The following is a 27,003-nucleotide window of genomic DNA, read 5'->3' as shown; positions in this document are numbered from 1 at the left end:
TTTGAACATGTCTCTCCATCATAAATGAATTCTAACATTTATCTGCATGTTCTAGGTCATTTAGGACTTCATTCGAAATGTATGTATGTCCACTTAAAGAATATGTCATGCATGATTGTTTGGTAATCCGTGCACTATATAACTCTGGTACTAAAGGGAGTATGCAACACATAATCATTTATTAACCAGATAAGGATGAATTATCATAACTACCATCACTTGAATACATCTTTTCGGCATTGAAATATACATGTACATTTTCAAGATCATCCGAGTTTATCTCATTGTAAGGCTATGCATAAATTCATACAAACATAATCTATTATAAAATATTGTTGGATGGATATAATGCAAATAAGAAATAATCAACAACAAACTATCAACGCAACTTTAACATAAATGTCTCAATTTAAAATTTGTTCAAAGTATGTGGTGCAACATAAACCATAAAGTAAAATCAATAAATATTAAAGTTTAACATAGATACCTAAACCAATACATCTATAGTAAAAACTAACAAAGGAAAGGAATAAGTTAGCTATAACAAACTAACTGCTTGGTGGCTCATTTCCCATTAAAGCATGCAACCAAATAGGCCCTAGTTTTTGTGTTATTGTGAAGAAAGATTCCCTTCACTTCACATCGTGGAATAGTTTAGTCACCTTGAAGTAACAATAGTAAGGGAATTGTGAGGCTTCAAATACTTTATTAAGAATCAAAATAAACTATTGAATACCTGAAAGTTCTCGTTGTTTCCTATCCCCACTACAAGAAAAATGAAAACTAGTGGCAATTTAGAAGGTGGCTAAAGACCTGCTGCCGCTAGAAATAAGGGCTTTTTTCTCCTCTTCTTTTTCCCTTTTTCTCATTCTCTTCCTGCTCTCTTTCGCTCTTGCACGATCTCTCTCGCTGTCGACATCGACCTCTCACCACCGAACGACATCCAAGGACATTGGCATCAATAGGTAATCTCTCTCTCTCTCCCCTTTTCTCATTCTCTTCTCGCTCTCTTTTAGTCTCTCTCTCTCTCATTCTCTACTCACTCTCTTTCAGTCTCTCTCTTTCTCATGGTCAACGTCGATCTCTCACCATTGGACAACATCCTAGGACACCAACATCACTAGGTGACCACTCTCTCGTGCAACTCTCTCTCTCTCTCTCTCTCTCTCTCATATTACTCTTAATTGTATGGTTTTTTGTGGAAAGCGTGAGGCGAGGAATTATTAGGTTTATACTTTGAACTTAAAAGAAAACTTGAATGAATTGCTTTAAGTTGAGTTGAGTTGAATCTGTTCAATTTATGCCTCTCCCTCCTTATGAGACAGAACCTGTGCCAAATTGTTAATTATCAAATCCTTTCTTGCTGCACCAACTTATGTTCTTCTCAGTCTTCCTGTAGCTCTTTGGGATCTCCTAAATTCCCAAAAAGTGCATTAGACATCAATTTGTTGCTCTGTCGGTTTGTTTCTTTTACTATAATGAAAACAATCTGCCTAGTTTATTAGGGAGCAAGTTGGTTAATCTTAGTTGGGCCTAAAATGGATAATACTTTCAAATACTATTGGCACATGTTTTTGTGTGAATAGTACAACCCATTTTAGTTGATCTTAGTTGGTACATGACATCAACTAGCTATACAACCCATTTTAGTCCAATTTTTCTTCTCTTCTCTTGGTAAGATCTTGTTTTCTCCAAGATTCAGCAATAAATGCAACAACTGAATTTAGAATCAAGGACCTCCTACAAGTAACCCTCCTAAAGTGACTGAAATTTTACAGAAAGCCATTCAAGTTGTTAGAGTGAGCCGAATAAGGGTAATTTAGTAATCTTATGTCAATTAAGTACTTTGCTTATGTGGCTGTTTTATTAGAGTACTCTGCCCCACACTTAAGTGAGGGCAGTTTAGTCTTTGTAAGTGTAATTAGAACCTAATAAACACAAGGGGGTCGACTGAATGGGTAGACTAATCAGTTCGACTAAACCCTCTTGTTCTCTCTTTCTCTTGTCTTCTTCCTCATCTTCTTCTTCCTTCTTCACTGGTTCGGACTACTGTAGCTGCTCCAAAACATGGTATCAGAGCAAGGTTTCTGACCTGCTTCCGCTTGCAAAGCATCTCAGCTGTGTTCGTGACACCCTCCTCTTCGTTTCTAGTTGGTTAATGGAGAGAGCTGGTTCGCCCTAGGTCTGAGACATCACAGTTCGTTGCTCTCTGCTGCGCACAGTTTTCTTCATCAAGGAAGGTGATTTCAGCAGTGAATGGTTGGCTGATACTCTCAAAGGAAGGTTGGTTATTTAGTCCTCTTGTGTTGCTGGTATTTCTGGGTAGGAACCCTTCAAGAATCAGTTAGTACTGATTAGAATTTAGAGAACTAGGTTCATTGTTGCCCTAAAAAGGGCTATGTGTGCAGTAGCCGAATGGTGTAGGGCTGCTGTGAGTTGTTGAGTGGTGTTAGGGCTGCTGTAGGTGGCCGAGTGGTGTAAGGTGGAATGCAGTGACCTTGCCAAGCTCCTTGTGGTTGTGTAATGCCCTCTTAAGTGTGTTAAACAAATCTGAACTGGGTGTAGCAGTTTGACTGTGTTGTGGTGCTTGTGATACGCAATTTTTTTTATTGAGTGGTTGTAAGAGGGCCTACTGTTGTGTTGTGGTGCTTGTGATGCTTATGTGGGTCGTAGGTGTGTGAAGTCAGCAGTAGTGTAAAGAAGAACAAGTGTGTGCTCCCACTGTTGTGTTTAGGGGCTGCAATAGGTGCTGAAGTATCAAACTGTGAACAACATCAATCAGCTTGTAGCTGAGAAGTAAGGTTAGAGGCAACTGTGAAAGAGTACAATGGCAGCAATAGGAGATGGCTACAATGATCAGAAACCTAATGTGGTAATTTCCTCCGACTACCTAGGGGTACAAATGACCTCAATTAAGCTGAATGGGGAGAACTATGTTCCATGGGCCAAATCAGTGGAAGTGTTTCTCAAGACAAAGAAGAAAGTAAAGCATGTAAGAGATGAAAAGCCATCGGAGGACTCTCCAGGGTTTGATGATTGGGAGCAAGAAGATGCTAAAATCATGACTTGGCTGTGGAATAGTATGGAACCTAAAATTAGTGCCAACTTCATGTTTCTTGATACGGCTAAGGATATATGGGAGCATGCTAAGAAGCTATATTCTGGACAAGATAACACAACAAGAGTGTATCAGCTTTATCAGGAGTATTTTGATTTACAACAAGGAACCAAAACACTAGAAGAGTACTATGCCAACATGAAGAATATAAGGAATGAACTCAATGTCTATCACCCCCTTACTCCAGATATTAAAGTTCAGCAACAGCAAAGGGAGCAACTAGATGTTACAAGATTTTTGGTGGGGCTGAAGTCGGAATATGAACCAGTTAGAGCCCAAATATTGGGGGGCTCTACTCTTCCTACACTTGAGGAAGTATTCTCAAGGCTTCGTAGAATCTCTTTGGGACAGACAGAGAACTCCACACAGTCTGATAGATCAACACTTGTGACAGCTCGAGGGGTTGGATATAGTACAAGAGGGGGAGGTCATGCTCCCCGAGGAGGTCGTGGCAGTTCCATGATTAGTCGGGGTGGTCGTGATTCAGGGGGAGGTCGTGGCAGAGGGAAGAATAACTCTACAAGGAAATGCACTCATTGTGGCAGAGAGGGACACACAGTGAATTTCTGTTATGATCTACATGGCCCTCCCTCTAAATGGGCTAATCATGCTGTAGCGGGTGAGGTTGATATCAGTGACAGTAAACCAGCAGACCGAACTCATCCCACATCTACATCTACCTCTGGGAGGGAAATGGTGAGCGTACCGCGTGATGAGTATGAACGGTTCCTTCAAACTACTTCACAGCATACCACTGCCAAACTTGCCCAATCAGGTATTGCTTGCATGTCATCTAAAACCTTTCCCTGGATTATTGACTCTGGAGCCTTAGATCATATGACCGGGACTCCAGGTGTGTTCTCTTCTCTCTCTGAAACCTCCACATCACAAACTGTTACACTTGCCAATGGGTTCTCATCTCCCATATGTGGTGTTGGTAATATTGACATGGCTTCTGTGCCCTTATCATCTGTTTTATATGTCCCTAAGTTTCCATTCAATCTTATGTCTGTTAGTAAAATAACCAAAGCTCTTAACTGTTCCGTTACCTTCTTTCCTTTCACCTGTGTTTTTCAGGATCTCAAGACGGGGAAGAAGATTGGTGGGGGGCATGAAGCTGGTGGACTGTACTATCTTGATGGTGGTGGATTTTCAATTGCTCTTCAGACTTCGCTTACTCCTCTACAATGGCATTGCCGACTGGGACATCCATCTCTCAAGGCTCTCAAGATTTTGGTCCCGTCATTGAGTCATTTGTCAGTTTTGCAATGTGAGTCATGTCAGTTTGGGAAACATCGTCGTGTGTCCTTCAGTCCAAGAGTTGAGAGTCGTATGTTGAGTCCTTTTTCTTTGGTTCATTCAGATGTTTGGGGTCCAATCAAAATAGAGTCTTATAATGGGTACAAGTATTTTGTCTCCTTTATTGATGATTGTTCAAGAATGACATGGATTTACTTAATGAAAGAAAGAAGTGAATTGTTTTCTATTTTTCAAAAATTCCATGCTGAAATACGCACACAATTTGGTGTTCCAATCAAAATTCTCCGTTCAGATAATGGTCGTGAATACTTTCTTACTTCATTTCAACAGTATTTAGAACAGCATGGCATTATTCATCAGACGTCATGTGCATACACCCCTCAACAAAATGGGGTAGCTGAACGGAAGAACCGTCAGCTTCTTGAAACTGCTCGGTCTATTCTTCACCACATGAATGTTCCTAAACGTTTTTGGAGTGTTGCTATACTCACTGCATGTTTTCTCATTAATCGGATGCCCTCCTTCATTCTTCATGGTCGGTCCCCCTTCTCTATCTTGTTTCCCACTTTATCTCCATTCCCATTAATTCCTCGTGTCTTTGGTTGTGTGTGCTTTGTCCATAATCTGAGTCCTGGAATAGACAAGCTAGATGCACGCTCAATTAAATGTGTCTTCCTCGGCTACTCACGGACTCAAAAAGGGTACAAGTGTTATAATCCCATTACCCGGAAGTGCTATGTCTGTCCTGATGTCACCTTTTTTGAGTCAGTCCCCTTCTTCTCAAGTCCTGAAGCACCCTCGTCTCCACCCGCACTTCCTCTTCCTCTCCCTGTCAGTGATCCAGTTCCAGATGTTGTTGTTGGAGTAGACTCATCACCTCATCCCATGCAGATCACCACCGAACGTCCACCAATCCGGCAAGTGTATACACGTCGAACGGCACCGGCCCCTCCTCCAGCTTCTACCTCATCTACAGATCCTCTCATGGCTCCTATTGTTGAACCCTCAAACCTTGATCTACCCATTGCCTTACGGAAAGGTAAACGCAGTTCTACCCTCCATCTCATTTCCAATTTCGTTTCATTATCTCGTCTTTCTACATCACATCGCCAGTTTGTTTCCCTTTTATCCTCTATTTCCATACCTAACAATGTCCAAGAAGCTCTCAGTTCACCTGATTGGCGGCAGGCAATGGAGGAGGAACTTTCTGCTCTTCAACATACTCAAACGTGGGAACTTACTACTCTCCCACCTGGTAAGCATGCTGTGGATGTAAATGGGTGTATACTGTGAAATACTTGCCAGATGGTAGTGTAGAGCGTCTGAAGGCCAGACTTGTTGCTAAAGGTTACTCCCAGTTGTATGGAGTAGACTACATGGAGACATTCTCTCCGGTGGCTAAGATTGGTTCTGTTCGTGTACTAATTTCCCTAGCAGTTATGTATGATTGGTCTCTGTTTCAGCTTGATATCAAGAATGCCTTTCTCCATGGTGATCTTGTGGAGGAGGTATATATGGAGCAACCACCTGGGTTTGTTGCTCAGGGGGAGGATGGTAAGGTATGCAGATTGAAAAAGGCAATTTATGGGTTGAAACAATCGCCGCGTGGTTGGTTTGGGAAGTTCAGTGAAGTGGTGAAGAGTTTTGGAATGAAGCAGTGCCAGGTAGATCACTTAGTGTTCAGCTATGACTCAGAAGCTGGGAAGATTCTATTAGTGGTCTATGTGGATGATATTGTCATTACTGGCAGTGATAAATTGGGGATCGGCAAATTAAAGGTATTTTTGCAAAACCATTTCCAAACAAAAGATCTTGGAACATTGAAATATTTCTTGGGAATAGAGGTTGCCAGGTCAAAACAAGGTGTAAATCTGTGCCAAAGAAAATATGTTCTTGATCTATTGGAAGAAACATGACTGTTAGGTGCAAAACCGGCTGAGACCCCTATGGAACCAAATGTTAAGTTGAGCAGTGATACAGGAGAAATATTTGAAGATCCTGGAAGGTATAGATGACTAGTGGGGAAGCTGAACTATCTAACTATCCCGAGACCCGATATATCCTTTGCAGTCAGTGTGGTGAGCCAATTCATGCAGGATCCTCGTATACCTCACTGGGATGCAATTCTTAGAATTGTGAGGTATCTGAAAGGAGCTCCAGGCCGTGGACTATTGTATAAATCAGGAGGAAAACTTGAAGTAGTGGGGTATACAGATGCAGACTGGACAGGCTCAGTGAATGATAGAAGACCTACTACGGGCTATTGCACATTTCTTGGAGGAAATCTTGTGATGTGGAAGAGTAAAAAGCAGACGGTTGTGGCCAGAAGTAGTGCTGAAGCTGAGTATAGGGCCATGGCACATACTACCTGTGAGTTAGTGTGGTTGAGGAATCTTCTACAAGAAATTGGGTTTCACATGGATAAACCTATGAGACTGTATTGTGACAACCAAGCTGCACTCCATATCTCATCCAATCCTGTATTTCATGAGAGAACAAAGCACATAGAGGTTGATTGCCACTTTGTGAGGGAGAAGGTCCTTGCTGGAGAGATAAACACAGAACATGTGGGCTCGAATGATCAATGGGCAGATTTGTTTACAAAAGCTCTAAACTCAGGGAAAGTGAATCATCTATGTAACAAGCTGGGATTATATGACATATATTCTCCAGCTTGAGGGGGAGTGTTAGAGTGAGCCGAATAAGGGTAATTTAGTAATCTTATGTCAGTTAAGTACTTTGCTTATGTGGCTGTTTTATTAGAGTACTCTGCCCCACACTTAAGTGAGGGCAGTTTAGTCTTTGTAAGTGTAATTAGAACCTAATAAACACAAGGGGGTCGACTGAATGGGTAGACTAATCAGTTCGACTAAACCCTCCCGTTCTCTCTTTCTCTTGTCTTCTTCCGCATCTTCTTCTTCCTTCTTCACTGGTTCGGACTACTGTAGCTGCTCCAAAACACAAGTGATGTAGTATTATACTTGGATACCTGTACAAAGGTGCTATATCATGTCAAATACTTCAACTTTTATTGTAAATTCCATATTTGATTATGTATCCAGCCATATCCTTGCCACATCCGAGTAACATAAGTCTAGCCATTAGGGGGGTGAATGGGTGCCACATACCTTGCTACCAAGATTCCGGAGGTTTCTGGCATTCTATTGCAACAGATTCTCTCCTAGATCCTCAAAAGCATGAACAAGCAATTATATGGCCAAATTACCATAAGGAATGTTGTATATGGACCATTACTGCACATAAGGAATTTCTAAACTGTTCCCTAGGGCTTTGTTTTATTCCATTTATTTGTTTATTTTTTAATAAGAAAAGACTATATGTATGCCAAAAAGTGAAGGATTAAAAGAATAACGAGGAAACTGAAAACCAGAAGCAAAACAAGCACCAAAACAAATTTAGTGTTTGTTTTAATCTACTACTACTACTACTACACACACACACACATAATATAGTCATGATCTTTTATAATATGATGACATAGGGCTATATGACGAGGACATTGGCACTAATATGAAGTGTTAGACTTTACATAACAACTTCAGGAAACTCAAAAGGCAGACATATCACATATCAATATAATTTATTTCATATTCATGAAAATATGTCTCTACTACTTTGACGTTATAATCTCTTGTTTGTTGAATCACCAACCTTTTGACAGGATTTCTTATTGATAATAAGAAAAACTACATCAAAAGAAAAAAAAGAAAAGAAAAAGGGAAGCAGAATAGCTTGATGTTTGAGAACCAGGTTGTGGTATCTCATTTAGTTGCTGGAAGACTAGACTTGAGTGGGGGAACAATTGCTGAAGGGGCTCGAGTTAGTGCTAGCTAATCAAGAGGACAAGGTAGCAATGGTAGAGAACTTGAAAAGATTCTTGCTTGGTTCAAAAGCTCTCAAGGTAGTCACTTGTCTAAACATTGAGGCAAGTTCTACTACTTCTGCTTCTCTCATTGTGTTGGAAGCCTCAAATAAAGAAGGGGAGGATGCAATTTTCAATGTTGGAGAAGATAAAGATTGGGGAAGAAAAAAGAAGAGAATTTTCTAAAGTGGGTGAAAGGGTCGAGCAACAACAAAGGGTGTATAGTAGAAAGAAAAGCATTATAACACTGATGAATGAAGGTGTTGGGGTTGAAAGGGCGGAAGTGGAAGAATAGGAGGTATTGGGGGGGGGGGAGTAAGGGAGGAAAGTACCATTGACGGAAGGGTGGATATTGAACAACCAGTAGAGAGACAGGTGGAGGTTGGAAAATCACTTGGCTTGTTTTTTCTGGTTGGGGAGAGCGTGGTTAGAAAGGCAATCGAACATTTTGAAAGAAGCAAGAAGGGGGTGAGGCGTGGAATGAAGGAGTAGGGAGGGAAGAGGATTTTGTTGAGTAAGAGTGAAGGGAATTGCCAAAAGAGTAAACAGGGGAAGGTGGGGAGATGAAGAAGGGAGGGAAGAGGATTTTTCTGACGAAGAGTGAAGGGAGTTGTCAAAAGAGTAAAGAGGGGAGGGTGAAGGGAGTTCTCCTGGAAAAAGTTAAGGGTTTAAGAGAAGGAAGAAGAAGAGTTTTGTTAAGGAATATGGTGAGGAAATAGAGCTGCTTGTTTTTACACACATTAAGAAAAAAGACCTTGGGGACAGGCTTGGGTAAGTGTTGGGATTTCAAATTTGTAATTTGGACAATATGGTCTGATCTGTTGTCTGTTCTGTTGTTCATGATGTTCCAAGGTGTTGCCTTAACACCTAGTCAGATTGTATATTTTTTCCTTTTTAATGACAATTTTTACTTTTACCATCAGAAAAATTTAAAGTAAAATGTGATAGGTAAAGAATGGGAACTAAGGATTCAATATATGAAAAAGAGGTTCAGATCTGTAATAGTCAAATGGGAAGACGAAAGTTTATAGTTCAGACTTCCTGAGAAAAAAGATAGAAGAGAAAAAATAAGATCACACTCCTACCCTTAGTAACTTTGAAACAAACTTTTATTCTATTCCATTGATTCAACTCTTGAAATTGCAATTACAATGTCTCTCTGTTCATAGAAATTTCAATAATTTAGTCCAATAGTATACTTGTAAACAAAATGAACTAGAATAGAAATAACTCCATTGAAGGAGATCAGTGATAATAGCTTCTTAGTTTCACCTTTAATTAAGGTTTGTATTAGGTTTCCTTACCTTTTCCTTCAATCCAAACACAACATAAGGGAAGTTGAAAGTCAACACTTTGATATTCAATTAATTAGTCCCCCTTATATCCTTTTCAATTTCTAGATGCCAAGGAGGAAAAGACTCAAAGTATCTGCCACATGAGGTCCAATAAAGCATTTGCTGCTATGATTAATAGGGCTGCAACTAGCATGGTTCAAGTTGAGCATTTGCAAACAATTGAATGGCCTAGGCCCTCTAGGTCCCATGCTATGTCGAGTTGCACCCTTAATGATCAAAAGGGAATGACATAGGGGTTCTTGCTATTTGGTGAGTCCTATTCCACACATAGGAAGGGAAGACGTTCAGTAGAGTGTTTCAAAAGGCTCGACCAGTGATTAATCATCCAGAGTAATTATTCCTTTGAAATGAAAATTCCCCCACTGTTAGGAAGGAGGCCATCCTTGGCCATTATAGTAAGTACATCAAATACTTCATCCATGTTCCCTTCATTATGATTTATCTTGACAAGAGCCTTTGCAATCTCACCATCAGGAAGCCTACAGAACTTTAGAATATTTTGCATCACACTTTAACTCATTTCCTTACTCATTCCTTCATTGAAAAGTGACTTAATGAGAGCAATAGAAGTTATAGTATTAGGAACAAAACCAGAAGTCACCATTTCATTATATAGATCAAGTGCCTTTCGAATATTGCCTCCCCTACAATGACCATGTATAATGATATTATAGGCTGCCTCATTAGGCTTCCAGTTTCTCTGAGACACAGATTTAAACACTTGATCTGCTTCATTCATCAAACCCTTCATGCAAAATCCCTTTATGAGAGCCAGCACACTCTTAAATTCAGAATTACTACAATTCCCCATCAAAGTATCATATGTGATGTCATTTGCAATTGACTCTTCATAATTCAACCTGAATAGAAACTTCTTGGCTTCCTTTTTCCGAGCTTGCTTACTTAAACCATTTATAAGCACATTATAGGTAACAACCCCTTTTGAATCATTTTATCATGTAGATGGAGAGCCTTTTTAACATCACCTTCTATGTAGTAACCATTGATCAGAGTTGTATATGCAACTTCATCAGGAGACAGACCTATGCACAACATCTCATGGAAAAAAATCACAAGCTTCAGCCAGTCTCCTTTGATCACAGAGACCTTGAACTAGTGCTGAGTATGTAATTATATCTGGCGAAACACCCTTCCTAACCATCTCCTGCTTCATTTGGAATGCCTTTTCTAAATCCTGATTTATGCAAAAACTATTTATAACTGTACTGTAACTTACCACATCTGGGTTTAACCCTTTAACCACCATATCTTGAATGACTCCCAAAGCCTCATATAGTCTTCCTAATATGCAGTGTCCATTGATTAGTGTGCTTGATACAAAATACCATATTAGGTATTTTGCATGAATAAAGATGAGTTTCAGTAACTGAAATTAGCAGTGAAAAGGTATTTATTTTCTGTATGTTTGATGCCAATTTCCTACTCCCTGTTCAAATTCTTATGTTTTGGTTTGTGTGTCATCAGGTGCCAGTTGTGGGAGAAGGAAATTGAACTTAAGGAGATGAAAGAGCAACTGAATGAACTCGTAGGCCTACTACGACAGAGTGAAGCATAGAGAAAAGAAATCTTGAAAAGCAGCAAAAGCTGAGAGAACAAGTTGTTACCATTGCATTGGCTACATCAGCTTCGGTGTGATTATATATGATAATGGAGACTTGTCTTTTTTTTTTTTCTTTATTTCATCACATGATAGAATAGAAAACAAAAAAGTACCGTAGTGCACCAAGATCTTTCACCTCAAACTCTTGATGAAGGAGCTGTTTGAGGGACTCAATCTCATGATTGTCATTTCCTGTCACCACAATATCATCAACATATACTGCAAGTAGTGTTAGAGAGGACTCCACCCTCTTAATGAATAGTGTATGATTTGACTGGGCCTGTACATAACCAAACATTCCAAGGGCTAATCTGAACCTATCAAACCAGACTCTAGGTGACTGCTTCAAACCATACAATGCCTTGTTTAGTTGGCAAACCTTCTTACCTGTCCCTATATCATAGAATCCAAGAGGCAACTGTATGTAAACCTCTTCCTGTAAGTCTCCATTCAGAAAGGCATTTTTAATATCCATCTGAAACAGGGGCCAAGAATGATTTGTTGCAACGGATAACAAAACTCGGATGGTGGTCATCTTGGCTACTGGGGCAAAGGTCTCCAAGTAGTCTATACCATAAGTCTGAGTGAACCCCTTTGCAACCAGCCGAGCTTTGTACCTTTCAATAGAGCCATCAGCATTATGCTTCACAGTGAACACCCATCTGCATCCCACCGGTTTCTTTCCTTTTGGTGGGTCAACCAGTGCCCAAGTATTATTCTTCAACAGGGCATCCATTTCGACTTGCATTGCATATTTCCATTCTGGAACTGATAAGGCTTCTTGCACTGTTCTTGGAATAGGGACATCAGCAATGGAAGTGAGATAGGACCGGTAAGATGGAGACAGACGATCATAGGATAAGAACTATGAGATGCTGTGAGCTGTAGAAGTGGTGCAATGTCGTTTCCCTTTGCGAATGGCAATAGGGAGATCAAGGTCATCCACAAGAGAGGAAGTGGTAACAGTGAGAGGTATCTCAGTAGGCTCTGGATCTGGAGTCGCAGAAGGAACTAGAGCTGGCCGGGACTGCCGATGACTAGGATCAACCTGCCTGCATCGCCTGTGATAGACTCTCAACTCCGGCTCCCTCTGACCACCCTCACTACAGCCTTCATCATCCAGTGGAATAGGTAAAGGAACAGCTCCACCCAAAATAGCCCCACTTCTACCAGCCCCACTTCCACTCTCACTGCTCTCCCCCTGAGGAAAGAAACTCAAAACAGCCCCACTCTCATTGCTCTCCCCCTAAGGAGAAACCCTAGGATAATAGGGTGTCTCCTCAAAGAAGGTGACATCCATGGAGACAAACCGTTTCCCTGAAACCGGATCATAGCAACAATAACCCTTTTGAGTTTGTGCATAACCAAGGAAAATGCATTTGGAGGCATTAGGTTCAAACTTGGAATGATGAGGCCCGAGAAGCTGAACGAAACATGTACAACCAAAGGTTTTAAGGGGAACAATGAACAACTCCTCGTCTGGGTATAGAAGGGAAAAGGGGGTTCTCATATCAAGAACCCGGGAAGGAACTCGATTAATGAGATAAACTGTCATGAGGATAGCATCACCCCAGAAGCGAATAGGTACATTGAAGGTAAACATAATGCTTCTAGCTACCTCCAAGATATGCCTATTCTTCTTTTCAGCAACACCGTTCTGCTGTGGTGTATAAGGGCAAGTGCTCTGGTGAATAACTCCATGGTTAAGAAGGCAGGAGGTCAATGACTGAGCTAAGTATTCCTTTGCATTATCAGATATAAGGACTTTGATTTTGGTCCCAAACTGAGTGAGAACCATCTGATGGAAGTTTTGGGTCAGAGCAGGAACCTCATCCCGAGAACGCATAAGATAGACCTAAGAAAAGCGAGTATGGTCATCAACAAACAGTAGAAAATATCTGTACCCACCCATCGAAGAGATATGATATGGCCCCCAAACATCAGTATGCACAATATCAAAAGAGGAATTACTCCTTTTATTACTTAAAGAATAAGAGGTTCTACAATGTTTAGCAAACTCACAACTCTCACACCTTAACTTTGATAACTCAACAGAGTCAAATAAAGCAGGAAACAAACTTTTCAAAGACTTAAAAGACAAATGACCTAATCGGTTATGCCAAAGCATAACCGAACTCACAGACTGGGAAACAAAAGACTTCTTATCCACTGACTCTTCCCGACAAGAACTCTCTCCAAGCAGATAGATTTCGTTCGTCTCACGGCCAGTCCCAATCACCTTCATCGTCTCCAAATCCTGAAAAACACATCGGTTAGGGAAAAAGGTTACTGAACAGTTCATGTGTTTGGTAATACTACTAACTGAAAGCAGGTTAGTATCAAGCTTAGGAACATGCAAGACAGAAGATAAAGAGATAGTATCCGATAGCTTGATGTCCCTCTTGCCCAAAATGGGAACAAGAGAGCCATCAACAATGGACACTCTATCTCGACCAGAGGACAAGTGATAAGAAGTGAACAAAGATGGCAAGATAGTCATATGGTCAGATGCACCTGAATCTATTACCCAGTAGTGGTCAGTATTACCTGGAGCTGAAGCATGGTAAGCTGAGGCTCGAGTACCTGAATGTGCAAATGCAAATATAGCAGGAGCTGGTGGTGACTGAGATGGTTGAGCTGAACTTTCAACTTCCTTTTCCAACTGTATGAGGGCAGCTCGAACAACAACTAAAGTCTCTAGGGATGTGCTTGATGAGGATGCTGAATCAGTGTTCACGGCCACATGAGCATTACCCTTCTTATTTCTTAGTTTTGCTGTGACCAAGTGAGGATGTAGTTTCTAACAAGTATCTTTTGTGTGCTTGGGTTTCTTGCAATGTTCACATATCAGATCCCATTTATCTTCCTTCTTCCGGTCCCTTTCTGAGTCACCCCCTGGCTTAGGTTTAATAGCTGTCAAGGCTGGGAAAGAGGGCTGAGGCTGCATCATGACTTTCCTCCTGGTCTCTTCACTATGCACTAGGGAGTATGCTTGAGAAAGGGCCATACTATCTCTTGTCAATATCTGTTGTCGCACAATGTCATAATCTGAATTCAAACCAGCCAGAAACTCAAATACCCTATTCGTCTCGACTTGCTTTCTGTGAGTCTGTGCATCTTTGGGACTCTCCCACTCAAGGGTCTCTAGATGGTCAATCTCATGCCACAAGGATTTCAAGGTAGAGAAGTAGACAGAAACAGGCTTCTCTCCTTGTTTAAGGCTGTTCACTTCACACTTCAGTTCATAGGCTCTGGCAACATTAAGGGGTTGGGAATAGGTTTCTTTCACAACATCCCATTTCTCTTTGGCTGTCTTTACCCACAAGAAATTTCGGCTGATATGTGGCTGCATAGAATTACATAGCCATGCCATAACCAAATAGTTCTCTTGAACCCACTTAGTGTATGTTGGGTCCTCCTTGGAATGTTCTTTCACATCTCCCAAGAGGTAACCCAGTTTTCCCCCTCCTCCAATAGCCATCATGGCTGATTGAGCCCACTCCAAGTAATTTGACCCATCAAATCTCATAGTTGTAATCTGAAACCCGGTTTCAGATACACCACCAAAACTGTTGTTTCCAAAACTACTTTCTCCCTGACCCTTAAACTCCATCTTTGATCAAGAATCAATGGCTACAAACTGTTAGAGCCACTATACCAGAAAACATAGTAAAACAAGCAGGTCTGAAATCTGATCTGAAACCAACACAAAACTGATATGAAATCTGATCTGATCTGATCCAAAATCTGATTTGAAAACAACCCAAATCTGATCTGAAATCAATCGCCTATCACAGTATATGCAAGAAATCAACTCAAATTTGATATGAAATCAATCGGCATGCACAGTACCAGGCAGCCTGTCAATCTGAGATGCTATTTTTCTGAAATCACTACTGTGGGGCCCATTGCTGCGAGAGCAAAATTAGGGTTTCAACTGTAGGTCTGAAATAAGTGCGCAGCTGCACTCTTCAAGCAGTCCGCACAAGTGGGACTTGTCGTAGGGCAATATGAAACCCTAAAACTAATCACCTCTGAGAGGGGGGGTGCGTTCGACCCAATAGTCAAACCCTAGAAACAAACTTAAACACAGTTCGGCAAGTCAAACCCTAGAAACAAACTTGAACACAGTTCGGCCCCTCCTTCTAGACAGGTCCAACCTATCTCGACTGATTGCAGTCTCTGAAACTCAATAATAAAAAAATCTTACTTATGTACTTCGGTTTACTGTCTTCTAGGGTTACCTGAACCCTAACCTTTGCTGCTTCTTCCTGAATACCAACTCTCTGCAAGTCGCGACAAGTCTTCAACTGCTACGAACCTCTCCTGGTAATCTCCAAGATTCAGCTACCGAATACTTCTTCAAAGCTTCCAGCCCTAGCTAGTCCTCATGTGGTCGGCTGGATTAGACACACATGAGAAGCCCTAGATAGGCTCTGATACCAAGTAGAAGATCAAGACTGTAATCAGTCTTGAATCCTAATAGGTTTTAGGTTTACAAAATAGAAGAAAAGTGAGAGAAAGAAGAGAGAATAGAAGAGAAACAGGAGAACACAAGTGGTTGAAAGGAGGAACAGATTCTAACTGATCTGTCGCCGCCACTTTCTTATTATTTATAGGTTATGTTTAGTACACAATGGAAAGGACACATCTGCCCTTAGTACTTACATAATAAATAAAGTAAATAAAAGCTGAAATAAATAACAGCTGAATTAACAAACTGACTCAAACTGACACTACTATAACTGAAACAAATAACTACACATGCTGTCCTACGAACACAGTGGGGGCCACTGCAGTGGGGCCCACATCAGTGTTCTCTACATGTCCATATAAGTTGGTATTATAACCAAAACAACCCCATAGAAAGCAACACAAAAATTCCTTGATATGGACATGTGTACAAAAAATGGTGATTGGTTAGACTGCATCTCTATTCCTACTTGCAAGAGTATGATTAAAAAATTTGAATTCCTCTAGTCAGCAATAACTAGTCTTTCTGAGCTTCCTTAGTGCACCTGTACTGTTTTCTCAACATTATTTTTACGAATAAAGTGCACACATTAAAACTATCTTTCTCCTTCTCTCTTCAATAGAGATAATCCAAAAAAAAAAAAAAACAGAACCAGTAAGAGGAACCATCTAGTATAATTTAACTTACAAATCTTGAAGTGAAATAGGCCTGCAAACATATCAGATTGAATCAGATAAACTAATACCCAAATCAGGTATCAAGAAAAGGTGGAATGGTAATCAATTCTGGGGTTAAGCACTTGAAAAAAGTGGCATAAATTTTGAACTCAGATCCTAATCATGTTTCAAGAAATGGTTGCTTATGTATCCTTAAATCATCTAGATGTGAAGCTGCCTCTCACATATGTTGGTGTAGCAATATGTTTCTCATGTAGCTGATCTATCCTTGTAAACATAGCTTGGGAGCAAACCTTCCCACTTATTGGCATCCCCAGTTCAGTAGATATATACATACCAAAGAAAAAGAATGATTAAATATCATTTATAAAGGTTGAAAGTTATTATGTAAACCTCAGTGACAATCTTCTGAATGAAAAGTGTCCAATAACCTAGTGCTTCATGGCAAAACTGATTATGTGTTTATGGTCTGGTGCATCCATTGGCAATGGTGAGTAACATCATTGCCAGAAAAGTTTTGAAATCTACCACGACCCCATTGCAACAAAAGGAGAAAGGGTAAGCTAAGGAAATTTGGGTGTTTCATCCAAGATCAAAAGCCAAGGTGGAAGAAACTCTGGGTTTCTGGCAAACAGAGAGAGCATCCTCCCGAATTTTTTAATGTGATCACGTTCATCTTTTGACAATTTAATTTTTTTGATATTGGACTTTTTTTGATGGACAGATTGAGTATTCTGAAATTTTTAATGTGATTTACTTTGTCTGCTGTTGCCAATAAAAGTAATTATTGAGAGCACTGACACTCCATAGAAAACTTAGAAATGTGCATGTGTGGTACCTAAAAGGCATTGGGGAGTTAACATATCACAATATGTGGAAAACTAATAAAATTTGATATAGAGTATTCTGGAGACCATTGTGGAATTTACATGCTTAAGAAAGCTTCTGGAATCTTAAAATTGTAATGTCACATTGCTTGGGGTAGAAGAATTCTTCCTCTAGATATGGTCATCTTTGTAGGAAAATAAGAAGGGAAAATTTGATCGATACTTGTTTTTGATATTGAACTTTGGTCCTGTTTGATGTGATTTGAGTTGCTATAGAAGTTTATCTTGGGTAGTTTGATGACAAGGTAAAACCATTTTACTAGAACTGTTGGTGCTTATACTACAAACTTCAGTAGCGTCATATTTTTCCCCAATACATATAGACCAGCCAACTACTTTGCTACGCTTGAGTGATTGTTATTATTATTATTTTTTTGATGAATCTTGAGTTTAACAACTTGAGTGATTGTTATATACTTATGTTCACATATCTGCATTTTTATTTATACAAAGCTTGTCTATTTGTTTCATGTTCTAATCATTTTGCATGCTATTCACTTATGAGAGCTATATCTTCTGTTTTATGCTAGATATTGAGTCTTCTATCACTGCTTGAATCTGTCTTCATCAGTCTTTCCCTTGTGTTCTTATAGTCTTCAATTTGCATCAAGTCAATCTTACTGTTCATTTCTTTGGACTTAGTTGAACTTCTGAAAATATATTGATAAAATCAATATATTTTATACAGAGGTAATCTAGTAGATTTACAAACTTGAGAGCCTTGAACTGTATATTACAGTTCCCCCAATGCACCCTTGACCCCTCTATTCTGGAAGAAAAGAAACCAGATTCATCACTTCTCCTTGACCGCAGACATTGCTAGGGAAATCTGCTAGATCATTTGTTGATCTTCTAATTCATCAGAATGAGAAGTTCCTCATAGCTACTACTAGTGAGGAAACGTAGCACATCCGAATACATTGCTTTTCTAATACTTGTTAACTATTGCAGCATTTCCTTTTATGTCTCTTTCTTGTTCTCTTCAAAGATCTGTTCATCTCTGACCTTTGTTAACAGTAATGAGGCCAAGTTGTCTCTCTTTCATATTAATGTCAATCATGACCATCTCCTAAAACAGTTTTATTAATTACAATTTGCTGTTTAATACTTGGTTTTTACATTATTGATGTTTAATGTCTTCTGGTAACAACCACTTTATACGTTGAAGGGTCCTTCCCTCTTCCCTGGTCCATCAGGATGAAAATTGCATTTGGTGCTGCAAAAGGCCTTGCCTTTCTTCATGAAGAAGCTGAAAGGCCAGTCATATATACGGACTTCAAAACATCCAATATCCTGTTAGATGCGGTAAGTGACTAAAAGTACAAGTCTAAACTCTTTTCCAAAAAATTATTGCTCTTCTAATGAAATGCTGTTCCAGGAATATAATGCAAATCTCAGACTTTGGACTTGCCAAAGATGGTCTGAAGGGTGGTAAGACTCGTGTTTCTACTAGAGTGATGGGAACCTTTGGATATTCAGCCCCCGAGTATGTGATGACCGGTAAGTTTGATTAAATGTTTCAGACTATTGAATTATTGGCAGTCGCGATTGCCGCTAAAGACATTTTGGTCTGCCGCTAGAAGTATTTTTAGTGGCTGTTTTTTGTTCTTCATTCCAAGCATGAGTTAGCTCCTTAGCTATCTATTCTACATCACAATAGAATACCCTCATTTAAACTCTAGTTGATATCCTTGTTCTATGCTGTAAATTACAACCGAGTTGCACTATTCCTTATTTCAGAATTAGATTGAAATTATTGAAATATAGATCAATTTTTTGCTAAATGATTTGTTATTCTAATTTTTTTTGTTCATTTGTTAGTGAAACCTCATTATTTTCATTTTAACTCATGTAATATATGAATAATTAATTTACCTTTTACAGTAATTACTTTGACTTTAACTTGTATCGGCATTATATAATGAAGGCTCTCATGTTAACTAAGGGAAATTACCATGTAGTCAATTCTAAATAGATGGGCTGAATGATTTGAAGAGTAAAAGAACAGAAAATTGCAAAGGATTAAAGATTTGGAACTTACAGGTGGTGGAAGATTGTCCAAAGTAATCACATATAAAAAGAAAAACCAAAACCTGAAAATAATAGAATATGTTAAAACTATATATATATATATATATATATATATATATATATATATATATATATATATATATACACCGGTGACCATCCATCGTAGTAGTGGATGGCTCACCCCATTTAAAGATGAAAAAAATTAAATGTGAAGAACAATTATAACCACCTGTCGGCATTTATTTGCATGGGTGGGTGGTGTATTTGAAGATTTGCAGACATACCTAGGTAGTGGCGTCTCCACTCTCCAACCTTTGACTGTTCTTGTGAGCTTGCGAAGTAGGGGTGAGAAGCATTAAATCACCTCTACCCTTTGCCACATAGGATGTCACATCACCTTAAAAAATTAGAATCAAAAATTGAGAAATCACAAAAAGTGGTGATCCCTCACTCAAGTCCGATTTCAGGGATCGATTTTTTATCAATTTCCCAGAAATTTGCATAATCAGCTAACCAAATAGAAAAAAAAAATCACTGATTTCTAAATTGCTAACGTGGATTGGACATGACATCATTCTTGGGAAATCGGAATCAATGCCAAATATCTCCAAAGTTTCCACCAAAACCGTTGTTTTGCCTTGTTTTCTCTCTTTTAGGTCTTGTCCCACATTGGAAAATTACAAAACTTGCTTTGGGTTTTAAGTAAAAGCTTACTTACACTTCTTAGAAATATGAGAGTATAGAGACTTGCTACTTGGAATGTGCACATGTGTATACATGGTGCAATGAGGTACTTTAAAGGTACATTATGCTCACACTTCGTATGGTTCTACATAAGATAACTATATTTTTAATAATATAGTGGTGCATTGAAGTCATAGTTGATGTGCAATGAGACATTAAGATGACACTTGATGCAATGAAATGTGTAGAAATAAATGTATGTAAGATCACAAACCACAATTTGCTAATCATAAATTGAACAAGAAATACTATTCATACGTTAACACTCATCAACTGTTAATTATTGTGAACAGAATTTGAATTATATTCATGACTATATAAAGAGCCTCTTCAAATAAAGGTGCTCCTTTTCCTAGTGGCCCTCAAGAATCTATAAAAGGGTGTAAGTTAAATCGATTTTGGACACAAGTTTTCATTCAAACTCACAACATAAATATCTTGCCTCTCTTAGTTTGAATTTTTCCTATCTCACAGAATATTTCTTTGTACACTCTTCACTTTGTTGGTTGTAGTTTCTTTCCTAAGGCTCTATTATATCCTAGTAATGAATTTGTTTACAACCTAACAACCAACTCAGTCTTTTGGAATGTTATTTGTTTATAATAGAGGCAGAAGCAAGTATAACTTCAATCAAGATGATGAACCAAGATCTTGTCCAACTTAATCAATTCGATGGAGCTAATTTTAGTCGATGACAAGACAAGAAGATCTTCTTTTTTACTACATCAAAATTCAATTATCTATTAGATTTGAATCTGCAACCTCTTCCTAAGACCAGTGGATAAATAGAAAAACTAAAGAAAGAAAGTGTAAAATGACAGGAAGGTTCAATTATCTATTAGATTTGATCGGCTTTACAATTTTACAAGGAACTTGCATCTCTTACAGAAATCTGGAAGGTTTTGGAATTCAAGTACAAGGTGTAAGAAGAAGTACAAACAAGTATCTCATCGTAGAATACTTCAACTTTGCCATAAACAACCATAAGCCCAACAAGTGATAGTTAACAAAATTTGGTCTCTTAACATCACCATTCCTGAGTCTTTTCAAGTGTGTACAATCAATATTGCCAAACTTTCATCCTCTTGTAAGGATTATGGGAAGAAGCATCTATACAAGACAAAAGAGTTTACTTTGGAACAAATTCAGCAACACCTTCGTATTAAAGAAAACATGAATAAAACCTTGATTGGAAAGGTAAACTCCAAAATAAACTTCATAGAAAATAAATCAAAAAAGACTATCCCTACACTACAAGTGAAGAAGAAGGATATAAACTTTAAGAAGAGTAACAACAAGAAAAAGCGAGTTTTCTATGTTTATGAAAACAATGGCGACTATGCTTGAGTCTGTTGACATTGAAAAGGTGGAAACAAGTTCGAAAATATGGTAGAAGACCAACTAGTGGCCATGGTTACTGAAGTAAACATAGTAGAATTGTTTTGTAAATGATGGTTTGATTTAGGTGCCATAGTCCATGTTTGCAAGGATAAGTTATAGTTCAAAACACATAAGTAATTGATGCTAGGAGGTATAAATTGGAAACCAAATATGTACTGAAGTTGTTGGAAAAAGTAGTGTAAAATAAAACTTCACATCTAGGAAGACATTAACTCTTTTGAATACATGTTCCTGATATAAGAAAGAACTTGGTCTCAATGAATCTTGTCTGCAAGAGGGGAAGGTAGTATTTGAATCCAATAAATTGATCCTATTCAAGAATATGATGTTCATTGGACAGGGATATGACTGTAATGGGATATTCAAATGAAATACTAATGAAGATAAGAATTCTATTTGTATTATTGATTCATTTTTTATATGGCATGGTAGATTAGCAAACCCGAATTTTAAATCTATAAAGAACATGAGTAAACTTGGTCTTATAAAATATACAATGAAATAAATGATAAATGTGAAGTATAAAATCTAAAATGGCTAAGAAACATTTCCCAATTGTTGAGAAAAATTCTCAAACCCAAGAATTAATTCATTATGACATTTGTGAGTCCGATAGTGTGTTAATTATGAGAGATAAAAATATGTCATAACTCTTATTAATTATTTCTTAAGATACACTAATGCCAACCTTATGAAAACTAAGCATGAAGCCCCCCAGAAGTAATAGGGGTGTTGAGTATTTCAAGAATGATTTTGATTCCTTTTATGTGGAATTTAGAATAATATATCAATGTTCTGCTTTTAGTCAATGCTAATGCATTCTTCAATCTATGGGGGGAAGCACTCCAATTTACCTGTCATTTACAAAACATAATTGTTTCTAAAATTAATAATAAATGTCTATATGAATTATGGAAAGGGAGGAAACATAACTTAGCATACCTAAAAGTGCCATGGTGTTTAGCTTATTATAGAATTCTAGACTGTAAAAGAACTAAATTAGGGCTTAGAGTTAAGAAAAGTATGTTTGTTAGATATGTAGGATATAGCAAGGCCTATATGCATTTGGATTTGGAATTAAATAAACTATGTTCTAAATCCACAGAGAATTATGATAGAAAACCTAAAAGAGAAATTCAAACTCCAAAACCTATTTGTAATAATGAAACAGAACAAGGAAATGGAGTTCTTATAGCACCTATAATGAAACCTAGAAGAAGTTAGATACAAAGAGAATAGAAGCATCTAGGTTCTGATTTTATTTTTGTCTAATTAATTGTATTCCTAGTTGAGGCTAATAGAGAAAAGGTGCTAAAGAAGACACACACCATATTAAACATTGAAAGTGATCATGAAACCTATAATGAGGCCATAACCTCTAGAGATGCTACCTTTTGGAAAGAAGCTCACTACAAGAAAAATGACTTTTAGTGGCAGCCGCTAAAGGTCCCCAAAATTGCCACTAGAGATTTTACCAACAGCCACCAAATTGTCGCTAAAAGATTTGTCACTAAATGTTCTAGCGGCAGTTTTCATGGCTGATGGCACAAGTATACACCTGCCGCTAAAAGTATTTTTAGTGGCAGTCGCGACTGTCACTATTATTGACATGACTGCCGCTAAAGTCCATGCATATTTTTTGTAACGGTAGTCAAGTATATCTTTAGCGGCAGTCAAAGCCATACCTTTTTTTTCATATACCCTTTTTTATTTTATCTAATTTGCTTCAAATAACCTATTTTCTCTATATTCATTTAAATTGAAATGAAATACAAAAGTAAAAAGAAAATATCAAATAAAATTTAAAAAACCATTCATCATTCAAAACATTTGACTCACAAATAAATATTAATTTCAATTTGATAAACAATTGATTTGTACAAGAAATGTTCTCTTCACAATGCCATTTTGAGAGTTTTTCAAATCATGCCTCATCATGCCTGCTTGTTCCCTTCACAAATACATCTTTGTTATTTGAATTAACTCTTTTCCCCTTGATCCTTTTGTTTCAAATTCATCTCTCTAAATTTCAGAAGATCATCCACAACTGAAGGTCATCCCTCAATGTTCACATTGCAATATTTAAGCTCTTCTTTCTCATGGAGAGATCCTGATTTAGCCATATTTTCTAAAGTTGTCCTGTTGAGATCAGGTTTGCATTTTCCAATGAGACCACCAAAATGACTGGAATTCATTGACCTTGAAAGTGAAATGGAACCACATGATCCAAATAAACTTGCAGCAAAATTTGAGAAAAACCACAGGTTTTCATTTTAACAAGTTCATGCATATGGGTGCATAGACACAAGACATGCCATATGGTTCAAAATGGAAGGAATTAGTTCTTACTCACTCTCTCTCTCTCTCTCTGGGCATGGCATATCAAGGGTATTTTAATTTTTTTTGCTTTCCAAATTCAATACTTAATGATTTTTTTATTCATTTGCTTTTATAAAAGACATCTGCTTGATTTGAATTTTTATATCCTTCACTAGTAAGTCAAACTTTAGTGGTGGTAATATTTAATCTTGACATGGTTTCTATGCAGTTAGCTTGTACTGATAATCTGATATTAAGATTCATGTTCTTACTTGAAACTGAATTGTTTAATCGGTGATATTTGTCAATGCTGAAGTTATGAATCCAATGCAGAAATTGAAGACTCATGTAATGAAAAAGAATATCAATCCTGAGTGGAATGAAGATTTAACCCTTTTTGTGGCAGATCCTAAGCTTCCAATCAAACTTGTAAGTATTTATTTTTTTGATTGGTAGATCATAATTACTTTTCCCTACTTTTGGATTCTTGTCTTCTCCCATATGGGAGGAAACATATAAGGGCATAAAATACAACAACAATTCTATCTATACCAAGTAGAAGTTGAGCTAATTTGTACATGATGATAGTCACTTATGGACATACATTATATAATTTATTTATTTGTGGTATAAACATCAAATTATTAAATGTAGCCTAAATTTATTGGATGTCCTTTTGGTGTAAATGCATATAGAAAAAATAATAAAGAACCGATGTTGATATATTAGAGGTCAAGGTTTTGAATATATAGTTATATTAAACTGCAGGTGTCCGCAGTCTTCCATGAACAGAAAAGCTATGAAGCTAAAACTTTCTATTAAACTTATTCAGTGCCTGTAACACCTGGATACCTGTACCAAGGTGCTATATCATGTTGAACACTTCAATTTAATGTAAATTTCATATCCAACAATGCATCCAATCATCTTCTTGCAGTATCTGTGTAACACAGTACAGTCCATATAATGTAGATAGTTGTTTATCTGTGTAGTCTATTATATATAATCTGTACAAAAAGTCAAAAGCAGAATATCGCCTCTCCTTTGCTTTATTGTGGGTCAAGAATAGTGTTTCTGTTTTACTTTAGATGATTTTGGCTCCTGATGGGTTTTCTTTCATGCCATTGGGATTCTCTTAACTTTATACATGAAGGAATGCTATTTCAAGAGAAATTTTAATGCAGAATTTCATGCTTATTGAAAATGTCTAGAGATATTTTTGATGCTGATTGCTAAAAGACAGTTTTATTTGCATCCAGAAAATCCTACACAAAATTTGCTAGTCATCATAACAATCATCATCTTTTGTTGTTGCAGATAGTATATGATAAGGACAAATTCAGCCTAGATGACAGAATGGGAGATGCAGATATTGACATTAAACCATTTCTAGAAGTTGTAAAGATGCATTTGGTGAATCTTCCAAGTGGTACCATAATACAGAGAGTACAACCTAATAGGCAAAACTGCCTTGCTGAGGAAAGTTGTTTCATATGGCAAGATTGTCCAGGATATGTATCTGAGACTGAAAAATGTGGAAAGCGGTGAAGTGGAACTTCAGCTGCAGTGGATTGATATCCCTGGTTCCAGAGGTATATAGAAGTCATGCATGATTGGCTTGTTCTGGGCTTCTGTAGCATATATGTGGTTGTCACTTCATTATCAGCACCAACAAAGTTGCCTACATTTGTTTGTTTTTCATAGACGCGTATGTCACATTCACGTTTAAAAATAAGCTCATATATATATATATATATATATATATATTGTTATAATCAAATAGCTTATTATGTAGAATGAAACTGTTTCCTTGGGTTGCATCTTTATAATAATTACTACTTTGATGTGCAATTCTCATTCCTTGTTTGCAGTTTTCATGATTTGAACATGCAGATTAGACATTCTGTTTCTTCTGGGCTGCTTGCAGATCATAACTTTCATAAGGTCTTCTAATATTTTCTTATTTTACCATTCTAATAGAAATAGTCCATTATCTGCTGAGCTTTATTACCTAAACAAAGTTATTTCGGACTCCACCCTCTTCGAGATATTTTGAAACTCTTGCAAAAGGTATTTCAGTCAGATCGTGGGGTGGGAGGGCATTTGCAATTCCAAGATCCCACAACCAAAATAGCTCTGCAAATATGCCTCCCTCTGATTGGTTTGATTTTTCAACAATGTATTCTAGACAGATTTCCGTATTAGTCTTTGGGTAATGGCCTTTTACCTCTGCTACATGCTAAAGATGCTCATGTATAAAGATCTAAATACACACAATGAAAAATCAAAACCAGAGAAACATGTAGAGAAGACCAAGGTATATGTGATTAGGCAATGTGTGCCTATTTCCATGAATGAAACACCCACGAAATCCCATTATCTTTACTGGTATGAGCATGATAATCCAAGGTTGCTTCCTCATGCTAGTCCCTGGTGAGTAGTAATGTTTTCCTCTTGAAACCCTAATTGATAATACCCAAAATACCCATGCATGGAAAGTGTGTATGAACAGATTTCACCTGCATGGCTTGGAACCAACCTTACAGCACGTTGCAGCCGTGCATTGAGAATATTTCTAAGTACAAGAGATGTTTCTAATATGCAGCAGCAAGTGCTGTAAGGAGTAAATCCAGATTCAAGTTATGCACATTGTATTGCAAGTTCAAGTTAATGAGAAGATCGTGTCTCTTCATACAATGGATGATTATTTTGCAATCAAAATCATTCGTTAATTCAGAAGGATGGTGTCGATCTAGGGCTGTCAATGGGTAGGGCAGACCTGACGGACCCAAACTTAACCAACCGAATTATATAGGGTTTGGGGCTGCATTATGTTCTCGTATATAATTGGGTCAGGATAAGTTTTGATTATTGCAAATCAATAAAGGTCTGAACTGGCTATATATATAATTATATTCCTACTTGTTGCATTTTCCACTCTACAAGCATTCAAGACCATTGAATATGTGCAAAACCCCATCATGATCAGATTCAAAATGAATCAAGATATGCAAAGAATTTAACCCAATCTAATTAGATCTAACACACTTATCATAATATTTACCATTAATTCCAAAGTATGGAGAAACTAACAACATTACCTCCTTGCTGCATGTACTCTATTGACACTTTCTTCCGTAGATGGTAGATTATGTAGAAGCATTGTAGCATCAACATCTTTGAGAATGTCCAACTCCTCATAGGGTTCATCCCCACAGACAAAAATGGCCAAG

The 27,003-nt window shown here is 37.8% G+C and overlaps 2 long non-coding RNA genes and 1 pseudogene across 4 annotated transcripts; 2 read left to right on the top strand and 1 right to left on the bottom strand.

The window, feature by feature from the left end:
• The first annotated feature begins 727 nt into the window (after positions 1 to 727).
• On the top strand, positions 728 to 20,435 carry LOC148852592 (uncharacterized). Of its 2 annotated transcripts, none has more exons than XR_016099988.1 (6): positions 728 to 965; positions 1,054 to 1,124; positions 11,102 to 11,266; positions 18,472 to 18,580; positions 18,654 to 18,775; positions 20,344 to 20,435. It is a non-coding gene; the product is annotated as an uncharacterized LOC148852592 (long non-coding RNA). The 2 variants fall into 2 exon arrangements; XR_016099987.1 differs by having other exon boundaries at positions 18,444 to 18,580.
• LOC148852590 (uncharacterized) lies at positions 19,315 to 27,003 on the bottom strand. Its single transcript, XR_016099989.1, has 3 exons — positions 26,872 to 27,003; positions 19,591 to 19,703; positions 19,315 to 19,368 (listed from the first exon to the last, which is right to left on the bottom strand). It is a non-coding gene; the product is annotated as an uncharacterized LOC148852590 (long non-coding RNA).
• Positions 24,089 to 25,567, top strand: LOC148852591 (protein C2-DOMAIN ABA-RELATED 7 pseudogene; annotated as a pseudogene). The gene is made up of 2 exons (XR_016099080.1): positions 24,089 to 24,199; positions 25,088 to 25,567. The product of XR_016099080.1 is annotated as a protein C2-DOMAIN ABA-RELATED 7 pseudogene (transcript).

Source organism: Nelumbo lutea, chromosome 5 (assembly GCF_056320005.1).
Source record: "Nelumbo lutea isolate HS-2025 chromosome 5, American lotus-T2T, whole genome shotgun sequence".
Taxonomy (NCBI): domain Eukaryota; kingdom Viridiplantae; phylum Streptophyta; class Magnoliopsida; order Proteales; family Nelumbonaceae; genus Nelumbo; species Nelumbo lutea.
This window is presented reverse-complemented; position numbering and strand designations above follow the sequence as displayed.